The sequence below is a fragment of the Ursus americanus genome, chromosome 6 (assembly GCF_024610735.1).
Source record: "Ursus americanus isolate L20-20 chromosome 6, mUrsAme1.1.p, whole genome shotgun sequence".
Classification (NCBI taxonomy): Eukaryota; Metazoa; Chordata; class Mammalia; order Carnivora; family Ursidae; genus Ursus; species Ursus americanus.
The window spans coordinates 36677517-36686620 of record NC_142132.1 but is presented as its reverse complement, the minus strand read 5'-3'; positions in this window follow the sequence as shown (position 1 = coordinate 36686620).

The window sequence follows — 9104 nt, the reverse complement described above, 5'->3', positions numbered from 1 at the left end:
CCATGGCCGGTCCCCCACCCCACCCATCCATGCTGAGGGGCCCAGCCTCCCTGTCTCTCAAGGCCCCTCAACTCTGACGCAGTCCCTCACTGTCGCCCTCCTGGAACCTGGGCTCTTCCTACCTGATGGGCGGGGCCCTAGTGACAGGCAGACTCTGAGTAGCAGCCTTGTAGGGGGCCGTTCCACGTGGAAAGGGAACCCCAGAGGAGCGAGTTCAGTCGAGGTGGGCATCTGTGCCCTGCTCCCCCTTCGGGGCACCTTGAGAGGACTCCAGAAATGATAGGACTGGCTCCCACGTTGATCTCCGTGTGCGCAGTGTCCTGTCCCAGCCTGCGCCCCGCTCAGCTCAAGAGTCCAAGCCGCCCCCGTGCAGGAGTGCTGGGCTGACCCCTGTGGAATCCAGTGGAATGGGCCCAAAGGGGCAGGAGGCCAGAGGAGAAGGGGCGGGGGAAGGGGAGGCCCCAGGCACCCGCCCCCGGCCCTGAGGGCCCCAGTGGCCCTGGTGGGAGGCCAGCGTGCCAGCCAGCCGCCCTGCGGGAAAGGGCAGGGATTCTCTGAAATCCTACCTGCTCTGTCCCTGGGCCGCTCAAGGCTCAATAATGGGATGGTTATTGGTGGACAATGACGTTTTGTCCCCTGAGCAGCCACCAGAAGAAGCTGACTGGACAGAAAGGGAGAAAAGAAGGAGGGGGGAAAAAAGAGGAAAAAAGCCGGGCTCGGCAGAATTCGTATTTAGGAGTGTGAAGAGGAGATGGCAAGATTCCTTTACTCAATTCAAATAGTATTTGATTCTAGGAAGGAATTCAGAAGGAAAAAAAATGAATCCTGCGTCTGTAACAAAGCTTTAATTATCAGCATCACCCCCCAGGCCGGGCCTTTGTCGAGGCAGCGCCCTGCGAGGGGCTGCCTGGCTCTGGTTCCCATGGCAGCCGCCTCTGGCTGCAGTCGGGCCCTCCGCCCCCAGGACGGCCGGGCGAAGGTAAATATGGCCCTTCCTCATGGCTTCTGTGATGCGATTTCTTGAAGCTTGGTTTATGTAAAAAAATGTCACTCCTTGCCCTCCAGGAGCTCCCGCTGAGGCCGGCTGGGCGGACACCAAGGTGGGAGCTGCAGGGTGCTCCCGTGGCCCGACCCACCGGGTGGGACCAGCCACGTCCTCCCCAGGACTTCCCTGGGGGCAAGTCCATGGGGGTGCAGGAGGAGGAGGGCCAAGGACCTGTGCGCAGAGGTGTGTCACCCCCACCACTCCCCACCCCGGGCAGGGGCCGAGCAGCTACCGCGAGGCCAGAGCCAGCTCTGAGCCCCGCTTGCCGGGCACGGCGGTGCAGCCAGGTCGATGGATCTGTCTGCCTGGGAGCAGGAGGGAGCTTCTGTCCACTGTCCTCCTGTGGGCAGGAGGGGCCTGCTGCTGTCCTGGGCATGGAGAGGTGAGAGGGACCCCAGAGGTGGGGTCAGGGAGAGGCCAGCCCCAGCCCTCACAATCTGGGTCGCAGAAGGCAGCAGGTAACTTTGGTGACAAGTGCACCCAGGTCAGCATGTACCGAGCATGTCCCGAGCATGGTGGCCTCGCTGTGTGCTTACTGCCACCTGTGAACCGGGCGCTGGAGCTGCTGGTGTTTTGCAGAGGAGGGTGTGGCTCCAGCTGGGGGGTGGTCAGACCTCCCTGCCAGCCCACTGGATGCCCAGCCCATGCTTGCAGCCAGACCCCAAATATTTGCGGCATGTGGCCCCAGCAGACAGGACTGGGCTCTCTGGTGCTTATGGGAGACACGTTTCAGCTCAAAGTTAGGAAGATCTGAGAGCTGGGGTTTGGGGAGGAGGGAGGTTCGGGAGGTTCCTGCCTTAGAAGTGTCTGAATTCAGGCTGGGGGCTGCTTGTGCCCTTCTGCTGTTGGGGGCGGGCCTCCATTCCCGGGGGCTGAAGGAAGCTGTTCCCCACTGGCCCAGGATCCAGCCACCTGAGCCAGAGGCAGTCCTGGGGCCACTCTGGGGGCCGGGGCAATGTAGGGCGCAGGGTCTTGGCTCCTGGAAGCTCTCGTACCACCAGAATCTATGGAAATGACTGTGAGCTCAGCACGCCAGCACGCAGACTCTCTGAAGCAGGTGTTACCTGTGCCCTTTTGCAGATGAAGCCCCGAGGGCGTGGCCACTGGCAGGTCACTGGGCGGTCTGCCCAAAGAGCTGCCAGCGCCACCTGGCCCCACGTGGGGCTGGAGGCAGCCTGCGAGGGTTCGATGCCCAACGCGGGGGGTGCAGACCTGCCTCTTAAGGAACTGGAGTGGGAAGAGGAGGCGACGGAGGGAGGGACATGAGCTTGTCGTGAATAACAGGTGTATTAGAGAGGTGGGGAGAGGCCGGAGGACTGGAAAGGGGAGGGGGCTGCACTTGGGGCGGGTCCTCCTCCTCCCCCTGTCTCCCTTCAGACTACCGCACCCCTGCCTCTCCCCATTCCCTGTCTGTGGGCACTGTGCCCCTGGGGCCAGGCTTCCACCCCCCCACCTCCTCCATCCCCCCACCAGCTCAAGGGTCTGGCATGCAGCTGCCCCCAGCTAGTCTTGGCTCTCTGGATTGGGTTTTCTGCCAGTTAGTGGGATCCAGGGTGGGGGTGGGGCTCTGGATCTCTCCCTCTCCCCGGGCACCCTGCAATGGGGATAGGACTGCGGAGGCCATGTGAAGTGACCTGTCTGTCCACTGCTGGACCTCTGGCTTTTGCTGCCATTGTCTGGTCTGTGAAATGAGTAGGGAAACAGCAGGATCACAGGATAGGGGAGATTAAGTGGGATGATGGGGGAAGGAAGGGAGCACTGCCTCTTCCTCCTGACCGGTCTAGCTTGGGGACTGAGGCCTTAGTCTGGCCATGGGCTTCGTGAGGTGGGCCCCTTGGCTCACCCCCTGAACACGCAGCTTTCTACTCCTCCCGCATCCCCAGTGGGCAGGTTCTTGGTTATAATTTAGAGTCACAACGTTCCAGAGAATCGAGGCCACCTTCACCATCCTGATGGCCTTCTCTTGGCAGGGGCAGCCCCCTCCCACTGCTGGCCCCCCTCAGGTGGTGTGACTTGACAGGGTCCAAAGAGTAGGTGAAAATCTTCGCTGCTGCAAAGGATCCACTAAGGGTTTACCAAAACGGTCTGCATATGCGCGAGGAATCCTGTAAAAGTGTTGGGGGGGCACACATATAACAAGCATTTCATTTATGAACTTGTTTTGTCTTGTTGCCTCCTGCTTAGAGTTCCCTGCTGTGTGAAGTGAGGGTCCCCTCAGCCAATTCCTCTCCCCAGTCTGCACGCCAAGGGGGTCAGCTTTGGATCCCAGGAGAGCCTCCTGGAAGAGGTGTTTCATCCTGGACAAACACCAGAAGAGTATCCCCGGAGCCCCATGTAGGCAGCAGAGGAAGGCAGGGAGGGTGCCCTGCCCGCGGTAGCCCGGCATAGAGCCGCATTTAGCACGGCTGAAAGATAATCAGGAAATACTTGTTTGGAAGTGAGCAAGCAAGACGTGCTCCAGGGGAGATTTCTAGGGAGCCAATGGGGATGGAAGACTCATAGGTCTTGGGGCCTGGCACCAGCCCTTCCCTCTGCTCACCGTGCTCTTCCTTTTCTAGAAGTCTCCTTTAGGAAGGCCAGTCTCTCCACCTGGTTAGGTTACCATCTGCTCTGTCCCCACACTCCTGATGCTCTTCTCCTCTTCCTCTTCCAGAGCACCGATCCCCTTCAAACCCCTAGTGGCACACCCATAGATATGAATCATCGTGCGTGGCAGCCACAGTCTGCTCCAGTGGGCATCCCGGGGGCACAGAGAGCCTTGGTTCCTTCACTGGTGGATTCCCAGTGTCTGGGCAGGTCTTTGGTAACATTTGTGGATAGATGGATGGATGGATGGATGGATGGATGGATGGGCAAGGAGTAAGGGTTCTGTGGGACACCCCACTTCTACTGCACCCCAGTGCAAATGATTTTAGGGAAGCAGACAGCCCTAGAAGGGTGAGGGGAGCCATTGTGCTCCTGCCCAACCTTGGCTGCCCCAGCGTCCCCAGCAGGTCTGGGCTCTGTGTGTTGCTGGTCCTGTTCCAAGTAGCCAGCATGATTTTCTCCCCGGTTGCAGCCTCTGAGTGTGAATGAGGCTCGTGCCTGCTCCCACCAAGGCTGGATTTTTCTGGAACCAGGATGCAACCCAAGACAGCTTTCTGAATGCGCTCATTCTGGAATCTCTGCTAAAGGCTGCCCTCCTGGTTAAGCGGCCCGCCAGGCTGGGGTGACAGGGCTGGTACCCAGCTCCCTCCAGGAGCACTTTCTCTCTCTCTCTCCCTCCCTCCTCCCCTCCTCTGTCTCTCGGTCTCTCTTTCTCCTCCAGCCAAAAGAGGGGAGACTGGCAAGATGTGTAATTTTCAGTTGCTAATTGTGATGCCCTGCAGCTAGCTGAGCTAAAAATAGTCTTCGTTTTTGTTGAGTAGGTTAAAAAATAGCAGCCCACGTGCTGCCTCCAAAAGCAGCCCTGGCGAAGCCTGGCAGAGGCACGGCCGGCAGGCCCTCTCCCACCTCCTGGAGCGTCCCTGGGGACGCATGCGGGATGGGCCCTGAAGGCCACGTTTGTCCCCGTTTTCCAGGAAGCTAGGATTCTTAACTTCGCATCCGTAGATGAACTTCTGGGAACCCATCAATCCCTGGAATTATGTGCAGAATGCCGTGGGAGTGTGCATTTATCCGCATGTCCAGGGCAGGGGCCTCAGCCTTCGTCCGATGCTCAGAAGGTCATGCCCCAGCCAGGGACGTTGATGAGCAGAAACGACAGTCCTGAGAAGGAGCAGGGAAGTGGGGCAGACGTATTTGCCGCCGCCTACCCGAGCAAGGGCCGCAAACTGCATGTCCTCGTCTGAAACATGGGTGTCTCTGTGCCGCCCCCCAGGTTAGGGGCATGGCATCAAGTGCGACGTGTGATGCCCAGCCTCTGGCTGGGCTCCAACTCCTGATGACAAACATTTGAAGGTTAGTCAAAAGAAAGCTTATCCCTGCTTCTGTGTTTCTCAGAAATTTCCAGAATTGCAGACTCCACGATCTGGAAGGGGTCCGAAAATTCTGACTGCCCTGGGAACCTACCCCTGTTCTCCCCTTCAGCGTCGAACGGAGGCCTGACACTGCCCGGCTGTGGCAGGGACTGTCCGCTCCGTGGGCTCTTGTCCCCCCTGTTGACTGGCGCAGAGTTGGCCTTGCCTGAGGTTGCCCAGTTATCTTTTGTGTTCCTCCGTTAGTCCCTCTGGGGCTGAAGGAAGTGCTTGCTTCCTGCAGATGCCCTGGGTCGGGGTGGAGCCCTGCCTCTCGTTTCCCAGGACATGTCTTGGGGGGCAGAGCTGGTGGGAGCCCAGCAGTGGTGCAGGCCACGGCCCCTCCCATGATGAGGCTCCTGCCCCACCTGGCTGCTCTGAGTAAAGCCCTGGGGGGTGAAGCAGTGAACTGGAGGCTCCCTCCAGGGCTGGGAGGCCGGAGACAAGGGCCGGTTCGTGGGAGAGGAGGCCGTGGGCACGAAGAAGTCTCCATGAAGGTGGACGGGGCTGTCCGGACAGCCGTGAACACAGACGGCTCGGCACACAGCGCAGTAATTGGATGGTTTCTCTAGAGTCAGTGTCCTTTATAATCCGTCCCCGAGTATGTTCAAGTAAACTGTGACATCAGCTCGTCCACTGTGGGAGTGTTTTCCAAGACTGTGGGGCGGTGTCAGGCTCCCCTGGGCCTTGCTGGGCAGCTCAGTACAGGGAGCAGGAAAAGCCGTCGGGAAGGAGGGTGACCCTTACCCAGGCCTGGGCAGACAAGGGTGTATGGGACACGCAGTGATGGGCCCGTTTGGGTGCTCACAGCAGGCTCTGGCTCTCGTACTGAGGCCCTGGCCTGGAAGGATCTGGGTCTCCATCAGAGCTGCAGCTCCCAGGCTCTGGGGGAGATGGCAGTGGGGTGCAGGGTCACAGTGAAGGCCTCTGGAGTCTGTGAGTAGAAGGACGGTGCCCCAGGTTCCAGAAGGTACACACAGGCACGGGGCATGGCTGTCCCTCCCAGGACTCGTCTGGCTTTTGCACGTATGGCCAGACGCAGATGCCCTCCTCTGTGTTTTGCTACCCCAGATGGGGGGCAGGGGCACGGACCCCACGGGGCCCCAGTGTGCTAGGGCCACATCGGGAAACACGGTGGCAGAGTGGCACTCACATCTCGAGCTGAGGTCTCTCAAAGAGGCTGCAAAAGGGAATTTGATTCATAATCTTCCACAGAAAAGTCCTGAAATCCCTCTTTCCCCTCTCCACCAGGTCTCTCGGGGCCCTGGGGCTGCCTGTGTTCTCGCCACTCAGTCTCTCCCAGTCTCCAAGACCGTCTGCCCCCACCCACTGTGCTGCCCTCTCCTCCTGGGCCCTCCGGCCAGGCAGTGTGTCCACGCTCGGGATGCTTGTGTCCGCGTGTGTGTTCCTTAGAAACTGCGCGTGTGAGAAAGCGTGTGCAAGAGGCGGGGCAGCCGCAGATACTCAGAAGCGAAGTACATTGGCTGAGTGCCCTAAAAGGGGCCTTCGATCTGAGTCGCATGGATGCAGACTTCCAGAGCGTACCCCGCGGGAAGGCCCCCGGGCGTCCAGGACCATCTGCAGGCAGGCCGTCGGCTGGGCTGAGCAGAACGCAGAGAACAGGGTTTACCTTCTGTACTGGCGTGTGAGCCCTTGCTCTGGGCCGGAAGCCCTTCTCCCCCCTGCACCCCCCACTCCTGCTGGGACGTTCAGGGGCCAGTGCCCTGCCCCATAAGCTTGGCCGTCAGCATGTGCCTGTTGCAGGCATGGCGAGGGGGACAGAAACAAGACAAATGGATGCTCTTCTCCGAGCCCAGCTTCCCCAGAGATTGGAGCCTGAGCCAAAGCTTATATGCCAGCACTTACTGGGGGTGTGGTCCCAGGGAATCAGGGGGGAGGGAAGGGGAGCGAATGGAAACTAGGGATGTCTTTCTATAGGAGTCCGTCTCATTGGATGTCTTTGGAGAGGCTCTCCAAAAACTGTTATATTTCCAACAGTCCATCTGGGGTGAGGAAGGGGAATTTACCTCTGCCTCCCATGTCCCATTGATCCAAATTCACCCCTGGGGTGTAACCTGGTCCTCTGACTTCTGGGTTGTGCATGGGGCATCAACAGAGGCACAGAATGTGGCCTCAGTGAGAACTCACAGCTGAGGGCAGGAGGCATGTAGCCTGCTGAGGATGTGAGGCTCTAGGCCAGAGGCTGGAGGTCAGAAGCATGGCAGCCAGTGCTGACCACTCAAGTGTCACTGAGGCCAGGCACAGAGGTGGTGGCCCACAGTGGCATCTAGAACCACTCCCAGGGGGGCTGGCTTCCATGTTCTCATCTAGCCTTCACCACCCTGCCAGGGAAGTGGGGCAAGAAATTATATACCCAATTACCAGCAGAGGAAACCGAGGCTTCCCCATTATCCTTGAGACAGCGTGTGTCTGCTGACTCCATTCTGGACTCTCCCACTGAAGTCCCAGACCTGAACCCCCATGAAAGGACTTGGGCATGTGTGGGTGGATGGTCATGGTTTGGGGTGCAGACAAGGAGCATTCAAGGAATGGAGTTGCAGGAGGCTGGGGTTTTCCCAAGGTCATGTGCTTTATTGGACCATGGAGTGGGAGCAGGAGTGAGCCCTGAAGCAGGGGTAGCTGCAGGACCCCACGGTAGCCACTTCCTGTTCTGGGGAGCAGCAGCAGGTATGCCAGATGGAGCGGAGTGGTGGGGGAACCCCGGGAAGGGGCAGAAAGATGAAGAGGTCAACGGTGCAGCTTGTTGCTTGGCCCACCTGGCCTGCCTCAGCTTCGGCCAGCCTCCTGGACACTGCTGGTGGCAGGTTGCAAAGGGTGCCTCAGACTCGGCCTCTGCCAGGCCAGTCCTCCCGGCCTGCCCCCATCCCATGCCAGCCACCACGGTGCCACTGGCAGGACAGGAGCAGTGGGAGTGGCCTCTCACCTGGCACCCCAGCACCCTTTGGGACTTGGGGCCCAGGGGCAGGCAGGACTCCTCCGTAGATGCCCCCAGAGAGTCGAGTAAAACCTCACTAAAATCAGGCGCGAGCCAGGCAAGTGCTGGCTCATGGCTGCTGCCTCCACCCTCGGAGCCAGGTCCCTCCCGCCTGCACCAGGTACCTGGGCCCCGGGCCGGCCGGACGCCCACCTGGCCCCGTGGGGAAGGTGGGGGGCTCGTGAGGCCCAGCTTGCAGGAGATGGTGAATCACTTTCACCTGGCTCGCAGGGAGCCGAGTGCGTCTGTGATTAGAAGGTGCTTGCCTTCCTGCCTGAACGGAGGAGGAGCACAAGGAGGCAGAGGGGATGGGGCGTGAGTCCGTCTCCCACTTCCCGCCACGGACTGCTGCTTTGTCCGGGGGAGGGGGGGGCGGCCAGCTAACATGGAGCGGGGGTGCGGGTTCCAGCCTCAGGCGCCAGGGAAGTCGGTACGGAAGGCTGGCCCAGCCCGGCTCCGTCCTCCCCCGTCCTGGGCCTGGCCTCAGGAGGCTTCCAGAGCTCTCCTCCCGGTGTCCACAGCCTCCGGTCATGTCTGGGTGTAGCCAAGGGCAGCAGAGGTGAGTGAGAGGCTCTCTGTACCCCCTGCTCCCGTTTTCACCTGGAAAACCCTGAAAACCGCCATGGCAGACAGCACTCCAGGCCAGTTATGTCAGGGTTGTGGGGCGGCGGGGTGGGCAGAGTGTTTTCTTAAGCCCCCCGGTGCTTGTGGTGTCCGGCCGCAGCCCTGACCCAGGCGAGGCAGGCTCTCCTCACTTGCAGGCGAACGCTCTCCAAGGCCGAGTATGTCCCACAGAAACGCGGTCTTGACTCAGCTCACGGGGCTGGAGCTCGTCCTGCATTTTCGCGAGGCGCCAGGTGGAGGTGCTGCTGGGTGGGCCCCGCATGGGGCAGCGCGGCTTTCGGAGAGGATCTAAAAGTCCCGAGAACCAGGGGGGGGGGCTCCGGACGAGTTCCCTGCTGATGCTGCTGCCTGGTGCTGCTGCCGTAGCTCTAGCACCGCCCTGGCTTGAGAGCGTCCGTGCGGGGTCGGGCTCTCGAGGCCTCTGCAGGCCAGCGTGTCTAGAATA